The sequence below is a fragment of the Peromyscus californicus genome, unplaced genomic scaffold (assembly GCF_007827085.1).
Source record: "Peromyscus californicus insignis strain IS unplaced genomic scaffold, ASM782708v3 Scaffold_16__1_contigs__length_79575227, whole genome shotgun sequence".
Taxonomy (NCBI): Eukaryota; Metazoa; Chordata; class Mammalia; order Rodentia; family Cricetidae; genus Peromyscus; species Peromyscus californicus.
Window position 1 is genome coordinate 51,653,299 of NW_026294458.1, and position 25,319 is coordinate 51,678,617.

A 25,319-nucleotide genomic window follows, 5' to 3' on the forward strand; every position below is an offset into this window, starting at 1 on the left:
TGGAGGAGAGTTCCCCTAGCTCCACATCCTCTCCAGCATAAGGTGTCTTCAGTGTTTTTGATCTTAGCCATTCTGACAGGCGTAAGGTGGTGTCTCAGAGTTGTTTTGATTTGCATTTCCCTGATGATTAGGGATGTTGAGCAGTTCCTTAAATGTCTTTCGGCCATTTGAGTTTCCTCTGTTGAGAATTCTCTGTTTAGTTCTATAGCCCATTTCTTAATTGGACTGTTGGGCATTTTGATGTCTAATTTCTTGAATTCCCTATATATTCTGGATATCAGTCCTCTGTCAGATGTGGGGTTGGTGAAGATCTTTTCCCATTCTGTAGGCTGTCGCTTTGCCTTGTTGACCGTATCCTTTGCTCTACAAAAGCTTCTCAGTTTCAAGAGGTCCCATTGATTGATTGTTTGTCTCAGAGTCTGTGCTACTGGTGTTCTATTTAGGAAGTAGTCTCCTATGCCAATGCGTTCAAGACTACTTCCTACTTTCTCTTCTAGCAGGTTCAGAGTAGCTGGATTTATGTTGAGGTCCTTGATCCACTTGGACTTAAGTTTTGTGCACGGTGTTAGATATGGATCTATTTGCAGCCTTCTACATGTTGATATCCAGTTTTGCCAGCACCATTTGTTGAAGATGCTTTCTTTTTTCCATTGTGCGCTTTTGGCTTCTTTGTCAAAAATTATATGTTCATAGGTGTGCGGATTAATGTCAGGGTCTTCAATTCGATTCCATTGGTCCACATGTCTGTTTTTATGCCAGTACCAAGCTGTTTTTATTACTGTAGCTCTATAGTAGAGCTTGAAGTCAGGGATCGTGATGCCTCCAGAAGTTGTGTTATTGTACAGGATTCCTTTGGCTATCCTGGGTTTTTTGTTTTTCCATATGAAGTTGAGTATTATTTTTTCCAGGTCTGTGAAGAATTGTGTTGGTATTTTGATGGGGATTGCATTGAATCTGTAGATTGCTTTTGGTAAGATTGCCATTTTTACTATGTTAGTCCTGCCTATCCATGAGCATGGGAGATCTTTCCATTTTCTGACATCTTCTTCAATTTCTTTTTTCAGGGACTTAAAGTTCTTGTCATATAGGTCCTTCACTTGCTTGGTTAGTGTTACCCCAAGGTATTTTATGTCGTTTGTGGCTATAGTAAAGGGTGATATATCTCTGATTTCCTTCTCCGCTTCTTTGTCCATTGTATATAGGAGGGCTACTGATTTTTTTGAGTTGATCTTGTATCCTGCTATGTTGCTGAAGGTGTTTATAAGCTGTATCAGTTCCTTGGTGGAATCTTTGGGGTCGCTCAAGTATACTATCATGTCATCTGCAAATAGGGAAAGCTTGACTTCTTCCTTTCCAATTTGTATCCCCTTAATCTCCTTATGTTGTCTTATTGCTCTGGCTAGAACTTCAAGTACTATATTGAATAAGTATGGGGAGAGTGGACAGCCTTGCCTCGTTCCTGATTTTAGTGGAATTGCTTTGAGTTTCTCTCCATTTAATTTGATGTTGGCTGTTGGCTTGCTGTAAATTGCCTTTATTATGTTTAGGTATGTTCCCTGTATTCCTGATCGCTCCAATACCTTTATCATGAAGGGGTGTTGGATTTTGTCAAATGCCTTTTCTGCATCCAGTGAGATGATCATATGGTTTTTTTCTTTGAGTTTGTTTATATGGTGTATTACATTGACGGACTTTCGTATGTTGAACCACCCTTGCATCCCTGGAATGAATCCTACTTGATCATGGTGGATAATTGTTTTGATGTGTTCTTGGAGTCTGTTTGCCAGTATTTTATTGAGTATTTTTGCATCAATGTTCATGAGGGAGATCGGTCTGTAGTTCTCTTTCTTTGTTGTATCCTTGTTTGGTTTAGGAATTAGGGTAATTGTAGCCTCGTAGAAGGAGTTTGGTAATGTTCCTTCTGTTTCTATTGTGTGGAACAATTTAGAGAGTATTGGTATTAACTCTTCTTTGAAGATCTGGTAGAATTCTGCGCTGAAACCATCTGGTCCTGGGCTTTTTTTGGTTGGGAGACTTTTAATGACTGTTTCTATTTCGTTAGGGGTTATTGGACTATTTAAATAGTTTTTCTGGTCTTGATTTAACTTAGGTATGTGGTACCTATCCAGAAAGTTATCCATTTCTTTTAGGTTTTCCAGTTTTGTCGAATAGAGGTTTTTGAAGTATGACCTGATGATTCTCTGGATTTCCTCAATGTCTGTTGTTATGTCCCCCTTTTCATTTCTGATTTTGTTGATTTGGATGCTCTCTCTCTGTCTTTTGGTTAGTTTGGATAAGGGCTTGTCTATCTTGTTGATTTTCTCAAAGAACCAACTCTTTGTTTCATTAATTTTTTGTATTGTTCTCTTTGTTTCTATTTTATTGATTTCAGCTCTCACTTTGATAATTTCCTGGCGTCTATTTTTCCTGGGAGACTGTGATTCTTCTTGTTCTAGAGCTTTCAGGTATGCTGTTAAGTCTCTAGTGTGAGATTTCTCCAACTTATTTATGTGGGCATTTAGTGCTATGAATTTCCCTCTTAGTACTGCTTTCATAGTGTCCCATAAATTTGGATATGTGGTGTCTTCATTTTCATTGATCTCTAGGAAGTCTTTAATTTCTTTCTTTATTTCTTCCTTAACCCATTGGTGATTCAGTTGGGTATTATTCAGTTTCCATGAGATTGCAGGTTTTCTGTAGTTTTTGTTGTTGTTGAAATCCAACTTTAGACCATGGTGGTCTGATAGAACACAGGAGGTTATTCCAATTGTTTTGTATCTGTTTAGATTTGTTTTGTGGCCAAGTATGTGGTCAATTTTAGAGAAGGTTCCATGGGGTGCTGAGAAGAAGGTATATTCTTTTTTGTTAGGATGGAATGTTCTGTAGATATCGATTAAGTCCATTTGAGTCATGACATCAGTTAAGTCCTTTATTTCTCTGTTAAGTTTCAATTTGGGAGATCTGTCCAGTGGTGAAAGTGGGGTGTTGAGGTCTCCCACTATTAACGTGTGGGGTTTTATATGTGATTTAAGCTTTAGTAATGTTTCTTTTACATATGTGGGTGCCCTTGTGTTTGGGGCATAAATATTCAGAATTGAGACTTCATCTTGGTGGATCTTTCCTGTGATGAGTATGTAATGCCCTTCTTGATCTCTTTTGATTGATTTTAGTTTGAAGTCTATTTTGCTGGATATCAGGATGGCTACACCCGCTTGTTTCTTAAGACCGTTTGATTGGAAAGTCTTTTCCCAGCCTTTTATTTTTAGGTAGTGTCTATCTTTGAATTTGAGATGTGTTTCTTGTATGCAGCAGAAAGATGGGTCCTGCTTTCGTATCCATTCTGTAAGCCTATGTCTTTTTATAGGTGAATTAAGTCCATTGATATTGAGGGAAATTAATGACCAGTGATTGTTCATTCCTGTTATTTTTTGGTGGTGATGTGTGGGTACTTCTATACGTTGGGGTTTACTGCTGTGGCTTTATCTGTTGCCTGTGTTTTCGAGGGTGTATCTGACTTCCTTAGGTTGGAATTTTCCTTCTAGTGCTTTCTGTAGGGCTGGGTTTGTGGATAAGTATTGTTTAAATCTGGCTTTGTCATGGAATGTCTTGTTTACTCCATCTATGGTGATTGAAAGTTTTGCTGGGTATATTAGTCTAGGTTGACATCCATGGTCTCTTAGTGTCTGCATTACATCTGTCCAGGTTCTTCTGGCTTTCAAAGTCTCCATTGAGAAATCGGGTGTTATTCTGATAGGTTTGCCTTTATATGTCACTTGGCCTTTTTCCTTTGCTGCTCTTAATATTCTTTCTTTATTCTGTACGTTTAGTTGTTTAACTATTATGTGGCGAGGGGACTTTTTTTGGGGGTCTAGTCTGTTTGGTGTTCTATAAGCTTCTTGTATCTTCATAGGCATTTCCTTCTTTAAGTTGGGAAAGTTTTCTTCTATGATCTTGTTGAATATATTTTCTGTGCCCTTGAGTTGGTATTCTTCTCCTTCTTCGACCCCTATTATTCTTAGGTTTGGTCTTTTCATGGTGTCCCAAATTTCTTGGACATTTTGGTTCATGACTTTGTTGGTTTTAGTGTTTTCTTTGACTGATGAATGTATTTCTTCTACTGTATCTTCAACGCTAGAGATCCTCTCTTCCATCTCTTGCATTCTGTTGATTATACTTGCATCTGAAGTTCCCAATCGTTTTCTCAGATTTTCTATTTCCAGCATTCCCTCTGTTTGTGTCTTCTTCATTTTTTCTATTTCCCTTTTCAGGTCTTGGACTGTTTCCTTCATTTGTTTCATTGATTTTTCTTGATTTTCTCTCAGTATTTTATTGTTTTCTTCCAGGACTTTATTGATTTCTTCTAATTTGTTTGCCCTTTCCTCTAGTTGTTTACAGCGTTCTTCACATTTTTTTGTCTTTTCCTCTACACAAGCCTCTAGCTTCTTCATGATGTCATTCATAAGGCTGTTTTCTTCTGCTTCTTCCAATTTCTGATGTTCAGGTCTAGGTGTTGGAGGAGGGCTAGGGCCTGGTGATGCTGTATTGCTATTCATTTTGTTGTATATGTTTCTGCCTTGACGTCTGCCCATCTCCTTGTGGTTCGTTCTTGGCCTTATCCGCACACTTGGTTCAGACAGACCAGTGTTCCAAAAGGGAAGTCAGTGTTCCAAAAGGGAAGTCCGGAGCAAGATGGGAGCTGGGGGCCGGCCTCTAAGTCTCAAGAAGAGGCTTGGGGCTCAGGCGGATGGGCGTGGGGGCAGGGCATGGAGACTGCAGGGTCTGCCAGGGGTCTTGGAGAAGGGGATCCTTCCCGGTGGGGCTAGCAGGGAACCTGCCCGGTGGCCAGAACCTGGGGCCGAGTTGGGCAGGTCTTCCCTGGAGTGGCTGGTGCCCAGGGATGGGGTCTGGGGCAAGGAAGGGTACTCACGATTGTTCCAAAAGGGACGTCCGGAGCAAGATCTGTTTTGTTTTTTTTTGAGACAGGGTTTCTCTGTGTAGTTTTGGTACCTGCCCTGGATCTCGCTCTGTACAGCAGGCTCTGCCTCTTGAGTGCTGGGATTAAAGGCATGCTCCCCCACAGCCTGGTGACAGAATATTTTTGTAGAAAAACTTTAGATATATGTACTCAATAGATTTGTTGACTACATATTTTTATCAGAATTTTCCAAGATCCACATAGTTTGGAGTGGTATTTTATTCAGAAATTTTGCTTAATGCTTTTCATTTCTTTTTTTATTCATTTTATGTACCAACCACAGATCCCCTTCTCATCCCACCTCCCACTCCCCTCTGCCTTCCCCAACCACCCAGGACCTACCCCTCATCCCCTCATCCAACAGGGTAAGTTCACCCATGAGGGGACAGCTAAGCCTGGTACATTCAGTTGAGGCAGGACCAAGAACCTCCCCGATTCATCAGGGATGAGCAAGGTGTCTGATCATATGCAATGGGATCCGGAAAGCCAGCTCATGCACCAGGAATAGATCCTGATCACACTGCCAGGGACCCCTCATTTCTTAACAATTTCTTTTCAAATGCCCCATTAATCATTCTTTTCCATCCTACTCTGGAATTTAAATATATCTTATATGTTTTTATTTTGCATATTTCAGAATTAGATTTGAATATTTCCCAACAATTGGTTCTGCCCTATTTATCTTCAAGTTTACTAAATTCTTCATTTACCGTTCTTAAGATCTTGTGTTTAAATTTTTGAATGTTCAACGTTTTAATCATTGGAGAATTTTCTGATCTCAGCTATTTAAAATAAGCACATAAGGCCCTAAATTTTCCACTAAATAAAATATTAATTGAAAAACTTATAGTTACATTATGATTATAAAAAGAAGAATAGATTGATTCTAAAAGACTAGATGTAAGATACCAAGATGTTGAATGAAATAACCAAAAAGTAAGAACATTTGTGAGGAAAGTGATAGTTATATAAGTAATAAATATGTATTGTAAGCTTTCTGAATGGAAATTTCAACAAATTTGTGCTAGGGTAGAGTAGAAAAATCACATAAACATGGTCAAAACACTAAAAAAGAGATATATGGATTTGTATAGTCACAGAGTAAAATCACATATTATAATATAGGAATTAGAAGAATAATTAGCATTTGTAAAATTTTGGAGTAGTAGTTTCCAGTTTCAATAACTGGATGTTTGTCCATATATCATTATCCTTATTCCCATGAAATATTAACTTCTATATAAATACTGTAATAACACCATTCACAGAAAATCAACTATATCAAAGAGAAAATTAAATATTGAGAAATATAAAACAAAAGAAATGCATATGAGTCAAGATGTCTGAAAGCAATACAGATGGATATAAGGAATAACTATAAAATGAATGGAACCATTATTAAAGATTTCTGAAAGTATAAAAATGTAAAATTATACAATGAATTGCATATTTGAAAATGATAAACTGTAAATTTATACAATGAAAAGATTTAAAACAGAAAAGAGAGATGAAAAGGAAAAATTGCCACAATTTACACTGGATAGAGAGAAGAAAATTGGGAAGGAAGTGATGTTGGTGGAGGATACTAGCGACAGGATTTTAATGTTATGTTAGAAAAATAGGGGACACTACTAGGAAAAGTATAAAGGTACACCATAATAACAACTGGAAATGGACTTTATTTTCAACTTTAAAAAAAAATCAAGCATGGTGCTGGGCAGTGGTGGCTCACGCCTTTAATCCCAGCACTTGGGAGGCAGAGAGAGTCAGGTGGATCTGTGAGTTCGAGGCCAGCAGGAGCTATAGAGTGAGTTCCATAACAGGCTCCAAAACTACACAGAGAAACCCTGTCTCGAAAAAAAACAAAAAGAAAAAAGTTAAGCACAAGGGAATAGGAAGAAAGGAACAAATAAAACAAAGTCTATAAAACTTAAAATGTATAACTTATAGTCCATCTGAATAGGTGATATTCAGTAAATATATATATATATATATATATATATATATATATATATATATATATAAAATTACATTAGTGATTAGCAATAGTGATTTTGGAGGACCCAGATAGAGAGGCTTATTAAGAGATTGGAAGAGGCTTACAGAGATTCATGGACCTTTTAAATCTTGAAAGTGTGAAGAGAGAGAGGGTCAGATGAGGGTTCCTCCACTACTCTTTGGATCTATCAGGATTTTACCTCAATATCTTGACTACAGAGTTTTTATTGTTAATAGAACAATTTAAATAAATGCATCATTTGGCACCCAACATGAGGCACAAAATCATGCTAGCCCACTGGGACTTGAGTGGCTGCCACTGAACACACTGTTCCTGCAGGCCTTTGCAGCCTCAGAACCAGCTTTGAGCATTATCAGCCACTGCATACCCCAGCACCAAACACCTCCAGCCTCCTGCCACAGAGCCAAATGCTGCAGTCACAGCATCCTTCTGCTGGCTCTGACATTCAGGTAGTCCATGCCTCCACACATGACATCCTAGCCCAGTCCCCCTGCATCCACTTCTGAGCAGTACTGTAGCTTGAGTTTTCCTGCCTGGCCCACAGTCAAACTCTCTTACCCGCCACAGTCAAACTCTCTTACCCACCAGTCCCACAGCCACTCAGACCCGACCAAGTAAACACAGAGACTTATATTGGTTACAAACTGTATGGCCATGGCAGGCTTCTTGCTAACTGTTCTTACAGCTTAAATTAATCCATTTCCATTAATCTATACCTTGCCACATGGCTCATGGCTTACCGGCATCTTTACATGTTGTTTCTCATCATGGCGGCTGGCAGTGTATCCCCTTCTCAGCCTTTCACTTCCCCGTTTTTTCTCCTCCTTGTCCTGCCTATACTTCCTGCCTGGCCACTGACCAATCAGTGATTTATTTATTGACCAATCAGCAACACATTTGACATACAGACCATCCCACAGCACAGTACACTACCCCTCCTCGCATTTGTGAGTAGAAGCAGATGTCCTTGGCCTTGCTTGTGTGCCCAAACACACTGGCCCAGCTGCTGAGACATCCCACCTCCACCCCCATAGCAGAGTGCTGCTGCAGCTAGCTATCCCCACATGGCTTCGCTGCTGTCATCTCCACTGCCAATGCCACTGTGGACAAACTGAAAATTAAGCAGAACTGATGAGACACCTGGAAAGGACTTAAGGATGGAGTAAATTGAATCTTTCTCATAATAAGAATGGGGAAATATTACAATACAGGAAGTTAGGACTCAGTATGCTGTCATCATGGATGACTTGAAAATGGAAAAATTAAATGAAAGAATGTCCAATTTAGCTAGGATGGACATGTCGATCATAATTTTATAATTTGGGCAATTTATATTTTATCCTTAAAAATGGTTTGATAACTGTGCCAAATATGAAAAATTGACTGATAAGACACAAGCCTTAGAAAGACTTAATATTGATAAGATACAAAGACCTATTAATGAAACGAAGAAAAATATTTACACAAAGACAGAGGAATTTAGACCAGAACCAAATGCACCACTGTATGATGAAACTGAAGATGAGTGGCTCAAAATTATTTAAAAAAAACAACCTTAGCTTATCCAATCACTATACTAGAACAACCAGCAGCTGACAGACATTCCAGAAATTATGCAGAAGTTAAATGGAATCCTGAATGCGAGATCTGAGGAAATTTAAGGAAGCATTTATTTCATATGATTCGCCTTTACCCTATGTGAAGCAGATGTTGAATTCATGGGCATTATCCCACCAAACTGCAAAGATTTTGCTACAACAATATTGGAAGCTGGTCCACAGTTACAGTATAAAACAGGGTGGAAAGAGGAAACTAGGGCCATAGAACAAGTGGGGCTACAGGTAATGATATTTCCCAAGAAGGCCTATATGCTGAACTCTGAAGACAGTATGAATTTGATTATAACCTCTTAGCTTTATTCCCTATAGCAGCTTTGAATACTTGAGACAAGGTTGAAAAATTAGAAAAGAGTACTGAGTAATTTACTAAAATTTTAAGATGTCTGAAAGAAGCCTTCACTGAATTTTTGCAAAGATTGACTACACCTGTAAATGGAATAATATCAAACTCAGATGTTAGACAAATATTAATTGGATCTTAGACTTCGGAAAGTGCTAATTCATAATACAAAAGGTTGATTAGGCCTTTAAAGGCAAGATCAGCACCCATAGATGACAGATGTGAAATACAGCTGATACTGGATCTCACAGTTATGATGCTATTTTGATAAGAGAAGTGATTCATAAAAATTTTAATAAAAGCCAGGCTGTGGTGGTGCACGCCTTTAATTCTAGCACTCAGGAGGCAGAGCCAGTTGAATCTCTCTGAGTTTGAGGACAGCCTGGTCTACAGAATGAGTTTCAGGACAGACACCAAAAAAACACAGAGAAACTCCGTCTCGAAAAAACAACAACAAAAAAAATTAAGAAAAATCAAAATATCAGATCATCAGATGTTTTGATTGTGGTAAAGAAGGTCATCTGAAAAGGGATTATAGACCAGTAATTCCTAAAATCAATGTTTTGTCTAGAGATAAATCAAACAGAATGTCTCAGCCTTCTGGTGTATGCAGAAGGTCTGACAAAATCCACCATTGTACTAATGAATGTAGATCAACAAGGGACAGGCAATGTCACCCTTTGCCATTGGGAAATTCCTTAGGGAGCCTCTTGTCATTCCCAATATCAAATTAGTTCAACCATTCCCTGTCAGCATTGGAGGTTTTACTCATTTACAGAGCAATTAAAATGCTTAATGCCTGTTGTTAAAAAACCATACTGCTCAAGCTGGAGAGATGGCTGAGAGGTTAAGAGCACTGACTGCTCTTCTGGAGGTCCTGAGTTCAATTCCCTGCAACCACATGATAGCTCACATCTATAATGAACTATGATGCCTTCTTCTGGCATGCAGATTTATATGCAGGCAGAACACTGTATATGTAATAAAAATATTAACTAAAAAATCAAAAAACAAAACAAAAATAATACTGTTCTGGATGACAAAATAGCTTCATTATATAAAACAAAATTTTAAGCACACACTATAAAACAAGTATTTTGGCAACTTCTATAAGTGATCAAAGGTCAAAGCAAAAATATGAATAAATGGTACTGTAACTGAATGTTTGGTTGACACAGATGCAAAAGTAACTGTAACACAAACTTTAAATGGTCTTATTAATAAAAACCCCAAAGCCAGATATTGGGGTGAATGCTGAAAGAACAGAGAGACAGAACAAGCAACAGCCAAACTCACCTTGCCAACTCCTCTCACCCAATCCTGTTTCCTCAGACTGAAAGCCTCTGAGTCCTCACCCCTGAAGGTCTCAGTTGAACTGCTTACAAGCCTCTACTTCCTGGTCCTCACATCTTATATACTTTTCTTCTTCCTGCCATCACTTCCTGGGATTAAAGCCATGTTTCCTTCCCAAGCAAAGACATGAGCTTTTAAGTGCTGAGATTAAAAGTGTGTGCCACCATACCTGGCTCTGTTCCCAGTGTGACCTTGAACTCACAGAGATCCAGATGAAGCTCTGCTTCCTGAGTGATAGGATTAAAGGCATGTGTGCCACCACTGTCTGGCCTCTTTGTCTAATCTAGTGACTATTCTGTTCTCTCACCCCCAGAGAAGTTTATTAGGGTACACAATATGTCAACCACAAGTAACAATAATTTTACTAAAATCTTGACATCCAGAATGGCCTCTTCAGGAGAAAAATATTCAGCTACTAAGGACTGGAACTTTATCTCAGATATAAGAAAGTAACAAAGTGGATCAAATGTGATGGTTAGAAGGACAGATAGGAAAATTAAAGACATATGTGACTAACATAGCAATTAATTTTTGGGGATGTGATTTGTTGCAGCAATGGAAAACACAGATTGACATTCCACCAATCTCAGAAACAAACCATAAAATAAAGAATGCTTCTGAGAGAAATACTAAAATGTATTATCAAGAACAGTTACTAACCTTTCAGTTTATACATAAGCAGGGCACAACAGCTGGTGATCTTTCAAAGGTAGCTACATCCCTAACTTTAAAAGAAAATAGTAACATATTTGAGAGCTGTTAATAAGATGATCCAGCCAATTAGCACTTTACAGACTGTAATATTTTTGCCTTGTTTATTATCTAAAGAATGGTCTCTTATAGTGATTAATATAAAAGACTTCTTTTTTACTATACCTTTACAAGAACAGGATAGAGAAAAATTTGCCTTTGCATTGCGTACATATAATTCCATCCTGTTAAAAGGTATCAGTGGAAAGTTCTTCCATAAAGGATGTTAAACAGCCCAACTTTTTATAAATATTTTGTTCAACAGCCACTAGAAATAATTTGTAAACAGTTGCCTCAATCTCTAATTTACCATTATTTAGATGATATCCTCCTAGCTAATTCAGATGCAGATATTTTAGAAAAATGTTAATGAATTAAGTATAATTTTGCTTTGTTGGAGATTATAAATTTTCCCTGAAAATATAAATAAGAGATTCTATTAATTACCTGTGAAATAATATAGGTTTAGAGAAAATTTAACCATAGAAAGCTTAAATAAAGAAAGATCAATTACAAACTCTTAATGATTTTCAACAACTGCTGGGAGATATTAACTGACTATGGCCCACAAATGGATTAACAACTCAAGAAATGTCTAATCTATTTCAAACCTTGCAAGGCCATAAGGTACTGAGAGTTGCTGGTAGCGATGGCTTTGTCAGAGGCCACAAGAATATGCAGCAGATGACAATTGATAGTTCAGGTGTCAATTCACCAGATGAATAACACTCTGATGGAAGAACCTCTTCAAGCAAGGATTACGAGACGATAGCCTGTGAGTGACTGACTGCTTCTGTCTGTAATACTCTTGTGTGCTACCATAATTCTCCCTTAAAACAGCTAAGGGATTCTTCCTACTGCACATTGGTAGTGTGTAGTCTACTTATTGGGCACAGTTTACTCCTGTGTATGCACAGAGGGATACATTCTTCTTATACTGTATAATTTTGTGAATGAAATATAGCCTCATATCTAGGCCTTTGTTCCACAAAAACTGAGAAACTTACAAGTCTGTTTTATATCATTAGCTAGCTGACATGATAATTACATACAATTAGCTGATTTAAAACTTCAGAGCAAATTCAAACTAGACAGAGTGTCTCAATGAAGGAATTGTAAGTTAAACCTTCACCAATAATGCACAAGGACAGAGTTGCAGATGTCTGATCTGTTGAACCAAAGATTTTAGACACAAAGTGATCTAAAATACTATGGCTGTCTCTTGCCAGGTCTGTCTGATAACACAAGACCAGGGGCTACTCCCTCCATAAATTTCTTAGCAATTAACTTGTTGCATAAACTTCTAATCTCAGCTTAAGATACAAAACCCAAGGCTCAGCTAACTGTTTATTGTTAAGTCCCAAAATTTATGTGGATGACAGAAAAAAATCAATTAACCAATTAACCAGGTCCAGAGAGAAACAGCTTTACATCCAGGGGGGGAAAAAAAAAAAAAAACATGGGAAAAGTTTCACAATTAGCCAGGTCTGCAGAAGATGATCTGTCCTCACAAGATTGAATGAAGTGCTACAAGTTGCCCTCATAATCTGAGGTTGCATACATGATAGAGAATGTATTTTCAGGCTTGGCATGCTTTTCAGTGTCAGTGCTAGTTGGGAAGTGCCTGAACACTGGGGGCCATGTGCCCTGCCACTTGTTTTATAGCTTGCCTCCTGTGGGTTGCCATGGTTACACACAACCTGCGTGGGGAACCTCCCAGCTGTGCTTCTGCACTTTTCTGTTATAGCTTGAAGAGAAACTGACATCTTTACATTTTGTTAATCTAGTCTATAATATTAGTTACATTTAAGAAGTATAGGTTGGTATACAACTTCTTCTTCTTTGACATCTCTATAGTTCAGCTTTTTTTCTTTGTAACCCTTTATAGTCTATCCCCTTAGGAGATAGTGTTACAGAAAAAAAAAATCCTTTACCACCACAGCTGCAGATGCCCATTAATCAGAAAGCTGACAAGTTTATTTTGCATGTGTTCCTTATCATTTACTCAAGGAATGCAATGTGACCCAAAGATGTAGCCTCTGTAACCTTGTTTATTCCCAATAGTATTATGTTGAATGTGTATATAAGTTTTATAGAACAAAGGAGCTAGAGGACTGGAGCTGGAGAAAATAAAATGAATGACCCTCAGCACATGTGTGAGTCTTATTCCCCCAGATAAATATGAATTATTCCTAAGTCCATTACTCTAAAGGGATTCTTTTTATTACCCTGGGTGCAGTCCTGGGAGCTGGTCTCTCAGGCTGCAATAATAAGGAATTAAATAGTCCAAGAAAATTATCAACTGAGGCTGAGAGAAAATTGGTTCTGGTAGAAAAGAAATTACAGGATGCACATGTGGATCACTTGGATACAGGGCTTGATTATATTCTGGTTGTTTTGCCTTCTACAAATTCTCCCAAAGAAATTCTTATGCAGCGACAAGATAATATTTTAGAATTAATATTTTTTTTGCCATACAAAAAGAGTAAGAAAATTAAAGACCTGTGCAGAAAAGTTTTCTGAATTGATTCTGAAAGGAAAATTGAGACTTCATCAATTAGCAGGAATAAAGACAGAAAAAATTGTGCTACCTTTTACTGATGTTGAAATATCCAAATTATGGGAAGAAAATGGACATTGACAAAGAGCTTGCAGTAATTTTTGGGGGAGAAATGAGCAACAAAACCAAGAGACTTCAGTTTATGAAAAGGAATAATTGAATCCTTCCTCACATGATATGAGAAACGTAATTTCTGTAGCCCCTACACTTTATACTTATGCAAATAAATCAGGAAAAGGAGGTTATAAGTCAGTAAACGTAAGTAATGTAGCTCAAAACTCTTATGATCCTGTTCAAAAATCAAAATTATGTTCTATTCTCATGGTATTATTAGATTTTCCAGAACGTTTTAATATAGTTACTGACTCTCAATATGTAGAAAGAGTTGTTTGACATATTGAAACTGCTGAAATTATTACAGATGTTTCAGAATTAACATTGTAATTTATTCAATTATAGGAAGCGATCAGAAATAGATATCATTCATTGTATATAATACATATCAGATGATGTATGGGTCTCCCAGGCCCTGTAGCCCAAGGTGATGATGAAATTAATCAGCTATTGGTAGAAAATGTGGTAGAAGCCTCAGAATTTCATATAAAGCACAATGTTAATAGTAAAAGTTTGAAGAAAGAGTTTCTATTACTTATTACAACAAGCCATGGAAATTATAAAGAAATATCCTAATAGTTATCTGTATAACCAAACTCCATCGCCTGAAGAAAGTAACCCAAAGGTTACTCAAAGAAGTAAAATTTGACCAATGAATGTGTTTCATTTTTCAGAATTTGGAAAATTAAAGTATGTGCACCATGCCGTAGATACATATTCAGGATTTCAATGGGCTTGAGTTGTGAAAAGGCTGATTCTGTAATTATACATTTATTAGAAGTTATAGTCATTATGGGAATACATGTACATATTAAGACTGACAATGCTCCAGCATATATCTCCAATAAAATAAAACAGTTTTTTGCTTATTACAATATAAAGCATATTACAAAAATACCATACAATTCCACAGGACAAGCAGTTATAGGAAGATCTAATCACACTTTAAAAGTATGCTTAATAAACAGAAAGAGGTAATAAAACACCCCAAGGATAGATAACACAGTGCTTTATTAATTTAAAAATTTTTAAATATTAATGAGAAAGGGATGGCAGCTGCAGAGAGACATTGGAAAATAGAAAAACTACTACGTTAAATCATTCTATTTATTTTAAAGATGTGTTGACCTCAGAATAAAAATCAGGATATGTGTTACATTGGGGAGGAGGTCTTGCTGTTGTTTCCACAGAAAAATAAAGATTAAATTTGAACATGAGAACTTTCTTGATTAGAAGAGGCGTTGTTCATTAAAGAGTGTGGACATACAATCTAAATTAATTGATAAAATTAACAAATGGCATTCATTTGATCATATATAACCTGCAAAAAAAGGAACTACCCATAGTAGGGTTAGGCAGGTTTTTTTTTTTTTTTCTTTCAAGGAGAATAAAAGCATCCAATTTAGGAATCTGAAGACCACTAGAAAAATGTGACTTCTGAAGAAGAAGGATAAATCAAGAGAAAATGTCCCAAAAAAAGAGTAAATTGGCCTAACTGTATAACATACTTCCAACAGTATAAAATTTCATAAATCTTCCCAAATGTTTATTTTAATGTTCTTTACAGATTTATAAGGCAAATGGTCTTCATGCAGTCCCAATTCAATTAAAAATTAAAGCTGGCTTTGGTCTTGGAGCATTGCTCTCTCCTTCTCTAAACCCAAGCATAATTGTTAAAGGGAAATCCAAAATCTCTGTCTAATAGCTGAAGAGCTACCTGAGATGGGACAGAAGAAAACCAAAATTAAGGAACTATTCTATTGTCATTAATTCCATAATTCTCTGACTTTATTTTAACTCTTTAAAATGTTTCTTAAGATATAAATATTATCTCAAAATTATAATATTATAATTATATTTAAACTTTCTGCTCTGATATTAATGGTCATATAGATTACTAAATCTATATATAAGCTACACCTAGATTCCTGTATGTGATTTCAAGCTTTTGTCTGAAGCATGTAACTAGGAACTAAATTTATGTACCTGGATATATTTGACATATTGTGGTCCTTCAACCTCTCAAAGATCTGATGTATATGATATTTAAAAATTTTAAGTTTTCAGCAGTGAACTGTAACTATTCCTGGCAGTACCATTGATATCTGCAAGATGATGATCATGGGGCCCTGCAATGATGAAGCCACATGAATTGTGGAAATGCCACTAGGCTTGCAAACACCACCGAAAGATCAGCTTTGAACTATAAACTACTCATGATAACTTCAAAGATCTTAGCTAAGATGATCCAACTTCATAGACTACTTCTTTTAGGACTTAAGATAAGCCACACACTTTCCCATCACATCTAGACTAGTCAACAACTAGCTCTCCCAGGACCTGACCACTATCTAAATTTACTCAGTGACCCCTGAAAATGCCATTGTTCCAGAAAGCAGAAAGTAATTTTCAGAAGATGACTCTTCACACTTACAAGTGTTGGGGTGGGTGTATTTGTTTGTTTGTTTATCAGTGGGTTATGGATGGTTATCATTCATTTAGAGGGGTTGTTTGCAAGTTGCTAACTGCTCATGATCAGGGAGGAAACTAAACAAAGGAGATTAGATTCAGAAATCTTGCTCTGAAAAGAAAAATGTGGGATATAGGAATGAGAGGATAAAAGAGTAGATTACTGAATCTACTTTTAAACTAAAAAGCAACTATTAATCTCAAATATTTTACATTGTTCTGAATTATTGTATATTGACACAAGTTTAATGTTATTTCTGTTAGAGCATACTGTATATAGTTTTTTACTCTTGTTCTTAAATCTTTTTATATTGGTACAAGTTTAAGGTTATTTTTGTTTTAACATTTTTTTATATATATATTTCTAATTTTAAGGTATTTTACCTATGAAGCTCATTTAAATATGTAAAGTTCTAGTCATTGAAAGCTATTATTACAAACTATTTCAACTAATTAAAGTTTAGTAGTTAGATATCTATAACAATCAAATTGGTAGGTATGTTGGGTATGTTTTCAAGGTCAAATAGAGATATATTTTAAATACATAGATGGTCTTCAAACACTTCAGAGACCTACAGAATATGGCATTTAAGATGTTTTAAAAACAAGAATTTTCATGACAGTGAGACACATCTGCTCCTTTCAAGACCAATTTATTTCAAAAAAGGATAAAAGGCATTGAAGAACCTCCACATGGAGTTTGTTTTCACTATGGCCAAGTTAGCCACTGGGTAAGAAACTGCCCTTGCTTCAACTGATGACAGTATGCTGTCCAAATTGGACAAGCAGGACACAAAGAAAGGCAACTGCCCAACTTTGCCAAGACAAGGTAGAACAGTCTATCTATATTCTGGAATGATAGAAAAGTTTGTTAGATATCTTAGTCCTGTAGGCAAGATGGATGCCCTAATTTCACAGAAGTACCTCATGTGAAAGACCAGGCAGCCAGATGTCTTTGTCATTTCAATAGTTTTGAAAAGTGTTTTGACTGTACTTCCTGCTTAGTCAGGTAATATTTTTTTCCCTTCTAGGGTCCATAATACTATAATAGTACTGTAGCTAGAGTTTTCCTGCCTGGCCCACAGTCAGGACAAATCTCTCTCACCTGCCAGTCCCACAGCAGCTCAGACCCGACCAAGTAAACACAGAGACTTATATTGGTTACAAACTGTATGGCCATGGCAGGCTTCTTGCTAACTGTTCTTACAGCTTAAATTAATCCATTTCCATTAATCTATACCTTGCCACATGGCTCGTGGCTTACTGGCATCTTCACATGCTGTTTGTCATCATGGCGGCTGGCAGTGTCTGTCTGACTCAGCCTTCCACTTCCCAGCTTTATTCTCCTCCTTGTCCCGCCTATACTTCCTGCCTAGCCAATGGCCAATCAGTGTTTTATTTATTGAACAATTAGCAACACATTTGCCATACAGAACATCCCACAGCATAGTACTATAATACTAGACATTTATTATTGTATAGTATTCTTATATTATTAAAATAACTATAATCCTAGATAGTTATACCGTTTTATTTATCACCAAACTCAGAAAAGAAACTTACAAAGAGATGTGAAGTTTATAAAGTTGAGAGACATAAAAGCTTAAGTTGTGTTTATCTAAGAAAGTATTTTAAAATCTAAAAAGATACTTTTAGGATGGAAATACAAATTATGATAGAAAGTGGCTGAGGCATTAAACTTGGACTCATCGAGATAGAATATATAATAATTTCTCCAAATTTATAAAATACAAGTATACTTGATATTGTGAACATAATTCTTACTTGATAATTGTTCTTATTCTATACGGTTTTTCCTTGTTAGAGTTAAAACTTTTCCTTTTTTATTTAGACAAAAAGCAGAAAATGTTATGGGATATCAGTTCACACTGCAACACTTTGAGACTGCTAATAAAGTTAACCTTGAATCAAGAGGTAGAGTAAATGATTGACTGACTGGAAATAGAGATTTTGGAGGACCCAGAGACAAGCACAGGAAGAGAGAGAGAGGAGCTTGAGAGATTCACAAACCTTTTTGATCTTGGAAGTGTGGAGAGAGAGAGGGTCAGCAGTTTGTTCCTCTGCTGAACTTTGGATGTATAAGGTTTTTACCCCAATATCTGACTCGAGAGTTTTTTATTGTTAATAGAAAAATTTAAGTAAATACATCAAACCTGGCTCATAGGAATTCATAGTGTCTGAACAAACAATCAGGGAGCTTACATGGGACTAACCTAGGCCCTCTATATATATGTGACAGTTGCATATCTTGGTCTACTTATGTGGCCCCTAACAACAGGAGCAGGAACTGTCCCTAAGGCTTTGGCTGGTGCTTGCGAACCTATTCCTCATACTGGATTGCCTAACCCAGCCTTAATACAAGGGCAGGTGTTTAGTTTTACCACAGTTTGTATGCCATGTTTTGATGATACCCATGGGATGCCTGCCCCATTCTGAACATAAAAAGAGGGAAGTGGATTGGGAGGCAGTGGGAATAGGAGGAGAGGAGGGAGGGGAAACTGTTGTAGGAATGTAATATGAAAAATTATATATATATAAACATAATTGTATATACTTATGTATTATAACTACATATTTGTGTAATATATATATATTATTTATATATATTACATATTTGTGTAATACACACACACACACACACACACACACACACACACACATACACACAAAAATCCCACTTAGTCCAATTAGTGCTGCCTATACAGACATGGGTATATGACCATCCACTTGACTGTGGGTAACCCACCTGCACTTGTACCTGTGAAGAAAAATAATTCTCTCTCCATCCCAGAAGCCATAAACTGTCAGAAATTTTCTGAAGCTGGGATCTCATGTACCCCTCCCCTATTCTTAGTTGGATGTTTATGTATTGATGATCAGCATGACTTTTTCAGATTATCACAGCTGCTGTTGTCAAGTCAAAACATTCTTCTCTGTCCTCTGACACTGACATTCCTTCCACTCCCTCTTGCAGGGTATTTCCTGAGTCTTTTGAGGCTTCTTACAGCTATCTAGATTAAGGACGCAAGGTCAAATACTTGCCTTATGTGATGGAAGGAGGAGCCAAGTGAATCCATTGGCTGCTTGTCATTGAATGTAAGGTCATCCACACCAGACCATGCCCAAGTTGCTCCATAGTTCCACCATATTTTATTATTTTCATACACATAAACAATACATTTCTAATAATCAATTGAAAGAAGAAAAAGAGAGGAACACAATCCAAGAAATCACAATATGGTCCTTATGAGCAACAGAGGGGGATTTTTTAGTAAATTGCCTCTAAGATGTTGGGAAGTTCTTAGTAGAAGAAATAATATTTCAAAAAGTACATCTCTGATGAAGCCTTGATCAAAGAGAAAACACATACTGAAAGTGTGTCTTATCTATGACTTCAGTACAACACACATTAATACAGCAGTTACAATTTAGGGAGTAAAAAAAAATGCTCTGTGATACATACATTAGTTAGAAAATATCTAAAAAACGTCATTTAGATTTGTGGTAGAATATAATAATGTGTATTTCCTGCATATATTCTAGGGACTAGCAAAATATAATATAAATATATGTTTATACATACACATAAATATATATATAAACAATACTATATAAAAACAAATGTTAAATAAGTGTACTCAAAAACAAATATATTCTAAACATGGCAAATAAATTATTAATGGGAAAAAGACCACTGTAAAGTTGCCCTAAAGCTATTTCCAGAATAGAATGTGCAGCCTTAAACGTTTGTCTTAGGAAAACCCAGAGTCACTTCTGTTTATGCCATTTGGAATTAAATATTTAACTGTACTTGAAATGTTTGCCTTATCCTTTGTCAAAGCTCTTACCCACCAAGTTGTTCCTTATTAATTACTTGTTTCATTTCTAGAACAGAAATCGTATAAACAGGTTTGCCACTGTAATGTGTGGGTATTGTTTTATTATAAGAAAATTAGAGAGAATGCTTTTACTCTAAATAATTGAATCATAAATTATGTGTCAAAACACTGCATAATACAAAATCCTACTAGTCTAAAAAGTATATCCTGGTCTCTATCACACTGAAATGACTTTTTAGAGCACAACATGTTGTCACATGCATGTAATTCAAGTACTTGGTATGTTGAGACCACCACATAATAGCATAGTGTTTGAGTCATAGACCATTTTTTTTGAAAAAAAATTACTTTTTTATAAATGTCTGTTTGAAAAGTTAAGTGTTATACATTAAATATCTTAGAACTTTGTGTTTTAAAATAAATTATAATGTAAATAATATGGCAATTTCAACATCTTTATGTTAAGAAGCTTTATTATGCTAGCCAACTACTCCTGGACATGGGTCTTCCCTTGAGTGTCATTGATATGCTATCTTTCCATTGTTGTGATAAAACACCATGATCAAGGAAACTTAGAAAAGGAAGATTGGGGGTGTTTACAGATTCTAGAGGCATAGAATCCATGATGCCTGGCCTAGCATGTCTACTGGTCAATTTCTTCCCATTTTGAGTGAAAATTTCAGCTGTAAACTCATAAATGAAATTATAGAGGAAGTGTGTCATTGGAGGACGCAAGGACACAAGGGCTTGCACCATTCCCAGTGTATACTCTGCTTTGTGCTCGCAGTTGGAAGACAGGATGTGCAAGGAAGGTACGTCAGGAAGCAACATAAGCTTGAGAAAAAAATCTAGTAAAAGATATTCCAATATAAAGACATATTATTTTCAATTTTCTCTTTTCTGTGTGAATGTATTTCACATTTTCAAATCATATAAAAATATTATCTATAAAAATATAAGCCCTCTGGGGTCAGGGATTTAGCTCAGTGGTAGAGCGCTTGCCTAGAAAGCACAAGGCCCTGGGTTCAATCCTCAGCTCCAAAAAAAAAAGAAAAAAATATAAACCCTCACATATAAATATCAGCACATCCTAAAATAGAGTGTGGATATGATACAATGAAACACTTAAAGTTGTAAAAGTGGCATAAATAAAACATTTTCATGACCCATGGACAACATTTTCTCAACTTTAAACATAATTAACTTTAAATAGATTAATACAAATTTTGAAAAAGACTAATAATTTGAGTGCTGACTGGTAAAATTATAGGTGGCACTATGTCTTATGTTAGATTTACTCCTGATGTCATTTTTTGAACTCAAATAAGGCAAATAAATAATCAGCATAATGTTGTGACATGCATATTCATGAAGAAATACTGAATATATTGGTAAAGGATGGAGTCATCATTGAGTCAAATAGCTGAAGGCAGATATGGCTTTTCTCCAAGAAATTTTCAGATTGATGAGAAGAAATACTGAGTAGAGACTTAGCAGTCTAATTTCTTTTAATTTAACTCCTCTCATGAAGGCAAATCAATGACTCTTATTTTTAGCAAGAATCTCTTGTAAGATTACCTAATGGTAAGTAACTTGAGAAAGTGTATAGTTGTTTATAATGGAGATATAAAACAGAATAAAAAACTAAAAACCTCACAGTCCTGAGATGTTAATTATTTTCTTAAAACATACCTCTACTATGATTAACTGTTCTTTTAAGATTTACATTTAAAAAATAGCATAAAGAAATAATTACCATTGAAGATAAACTACATAATAATTTTGAAAAAGCATTTTTATAGAAAAATGTGTATAGAATTGTTCAATTAGAATGAGAAGAAACTAACAGAATTGTAAATAGAATTATGGGTATGTGTAAATACCTTGTTACATATTAATTTTAGCACTCTTATTGCAACTTACACAGGTCTCCCATTAAATAAGTAAATAAAAAATTCAGCTTCTATCCATAAAATAGACCAACCAGATTCATAATTCAAAGAGAATGGTCTTAGCAACCCATATGTGATTTTTATCTCTAGAATTTTCTAAGTAATATCTTATGGAATACATTTTGGAAAAAGTCCTAGTCAAAGATTCTATGATATATCAACAACTCTTTTAAACGTTCTATAAATTATAAAAACAAAATTCCATCATTAATTTATACTAACTTATTTCTCCTCAAACCCATGGTAATATTAGCAACTATACAATGCTGTAACTTTTTAAAAATGATATATTCTGTCTATTCCTTCAGTTATTCCATTGCTTCTGATGAACTTCCTTTTACAACTGAAATACAACACTACACCAAGTGTAATGGTAATTTCAAGCAATCCCTCACCCCAATTTTCATTTTATTGCTCACAGAAGTATTGTCATTTTTGATTGTTCTAAGTTAGGGGGTCATTTGACTATGTGGGGCCAATCATCTGTGACATAAAGCGGCATGTGTTACATCTAAGCCAGAAAATTTGATTGCCACTGAGAAACTCTCTGGAATTCTCCCTACCCGTTGTTTTGCTGAGATAACAGAAGCATGTGTCAAGATGGAGACTCTGAAGGATGCAAACATCTGGACTCACTGAGCCATAGCATGGAGGAGAGCTGCCCTGGAGAGTGTCTCAGACATCTGGCGGGTCTGTGAGCAAGCATATTTACTGCTTGTCAGTGACGATTTGAAGTGTAGTATGACTGCATAGCCTAGTCCATCTTAACTAATCAGTCTAATCTCCATCATAGGATTATAGTGAAAGTGAAATATTACAATACAGTTATTTTTGATGGCTCTTCTAAATTTTTCTTTCTAGCTCCTAAAGGACTAGGCTAAACTAATTTTGTGTTAACACAAGGCTAATTTCAGAATCCCCACACCACAGAGCGGTCCACATTCTTTTGTGGTTGCAAATATTGTTGTGAGCATCTGGAAATTCATCAAACTGATTCCCACTGAAAGTCAGGAGACAGAGGTGCAGAAAGTAGGGGAGCCTTCTGTCACAGGTAGAACTTACCTCTAATATTAAAGTGGGACTTCTGAAACAAATACCTTCCACAAATGATAATTTAATCTACCCTTCCTCCAACTTTACATGTCTGCTCAGTTCCTCACTTATGTCGTCCTTAAATTAACATTTATGCTTCTCAATTTTGGATTACCCAGTCTAATTTCCTTAGTCTGAACAAGTTTCTAGATATGGGATGTCTGGTATTTTTTCATTATTTACAGGGGATGTTGTAAGTTGTGATCTGTACATGTTGTGCCATTTTTCATTATAACTAATTAAGTTTCCATCGTCTCATTTGACACATTTTCTGAATTTCATTTAATTTATAACTTGAAACATTTTCTACTCATCTTCAGTAACTTTGATTCTCCAGTGGCATTTATTATTATGTATAACAGTTTGATTGGAAGCTCACTGAGGTATCTTGGGGACTGTCATCTGATAAATGTCATGGAATGTTTATCACACATCGTGTCACAATTAATGGCAAATGATACTCCTATATTCATCTATGGGAGTTTCAGCTTCAGAAGAGAAATCATCCAGCCCAGTTTCTAAAAGACTAATGAAGTTTCAAATGTGTGAATAGCAGTATCTTAAGACTAGAACTGTAGTTGAAAGGTTTCACCAGTCCTGCCCAGCCCCATGGTCTGTGTTCTTCCAGTTGTGCCTGGCCCTGTGGTCCCTCAGCTGCTTACAAAATAATCATTCAGAGGTTTAATATTAATTATCAACTGTATGGCCTATGGCAGACTTCCTGCTAGCTGTCTCTTATAACTTAACCCATTTCTATTAATCTATAAGTTGCCACACGTTCCGTGGCTTTACCTGTGTGCCATTACATGCTGCTCCCTGGACAGCAGGATGGCGTCTCCAGCCTTTCTTTTCTCCTTTCACTACCTCCCTTGGATTTTCCTGCTTGGCCCCATCCTGCCCTGCCATAGGCCAAACAGCTTTATTTATCAACCAATCAGAGCAACACAAATTCACAGAGTACAGAAAGACATCTCACAGCATAGAACAAAGAAAAAGATCTGAATATACACATTTGTCACCTCTGAGCAAACCTCTGCTGTAAATGGAGACTAAAATTCTAAAGACCACAAATATAAATGCTTGATTCAATACACCGATTTCTGTGTTACTGCTAAAGGTGGAGAAGGAGGTAAAGTTGTCCCTAAGTTGTCAAGGGAAACAGGAAAGAAATAAAATAACATATAAATATAGGTTCTGTTCAAGTTTATCTGAAGCATTCAGTGAATACTTCTGTTTTTTTTTTTTTTTTTTTTTTTTTTTTTTCCAGCTGTGCTACATTGTGGTATTCTCTGGTAACACATTTCTCCAACTCCTGACTTGTTAACAAATGGCTTGAGTATGTCCAGTGTCTACTCCTGCAAGAACTGGATTTTATAGTTTGTCTGATACATTGTCAAAATTATTAAAATCTTACTTTTCTCTGTTCTTTCTCATTTATATTCTCAGTTCATGTAAAAAAATACAATTTTTATTTTTTACTTTTCTGTTTTCTTAGAAAGAATATATAAATAGTATAATGAATGTAGCATAGCATTCCAGGAGTCTTAAATAGTTTGATTTTATTTTGCATTTAGAAAAAGATAGGTCCATTCAGTCAATGGATTTCTCTTGTAATACAAATGAAATTGAAATGCTTTATCAGATTATTAATTGTGGTTTTATTTGTCTTCCATCAGTTTTATGTATTTCTAATTCCACAAAATCTTTATTTTCTCTATACTATAACAAACAGAAATTAATTGGAAACATATTGAGTGTGAATTTATATCTATAATTTCAAAATTGATTTATTCAATAATCTGTTTATTTCATTAAAATACTGTTTAAATATACTAACATCTATTTATATTTAATAAAATACTCACCAATTGATGAATTTCAGGTACTTTTGTATTTTTTTAAGGAACAAAAATATTTCTCTAATCACTAAATACGTGTAAAATAGATTTCCCCTAAGATGACAGATTCTATGATTCAGAGGGATTAGTTTTTTTCATTTACTTTTTAGTTCCTTTGATAAACAATAGTGAAGATTGGTTTTGGTGATTAAAATGTGAAAGTTGATTAAAATATATTAACATTTCTGTATGAATTTCACATTTATGCATACATAGTAAATAATATCTCTCAATAATCTATAAATGTTTTAACCTTTCTGCAAATTATAATTTTTCTCCCACAAACATGATTCTTTTCTAAAAAATTTCTTCCACAA

The 25,319-nt window shown here is 35.7% G+C and overlaps 1 non-coding gene across 1 annotated transcript; it reads left to right on the forward strand.

The window, feature by feature from the left end:
• Positions 1-21,023: 21,023 nt before the first annotated feature.
• On the forward strand, positions 21,024-21,104 carry Trnas-aga (transfer RNA serine (anticodon AGA)). Its single transcript has one exon. It is a non-coding gene; the product is annotated as a tRNA-Ser (tRNA).
• Positions 21,105-25,319: the final 4,215 nt, after the last annotated feature.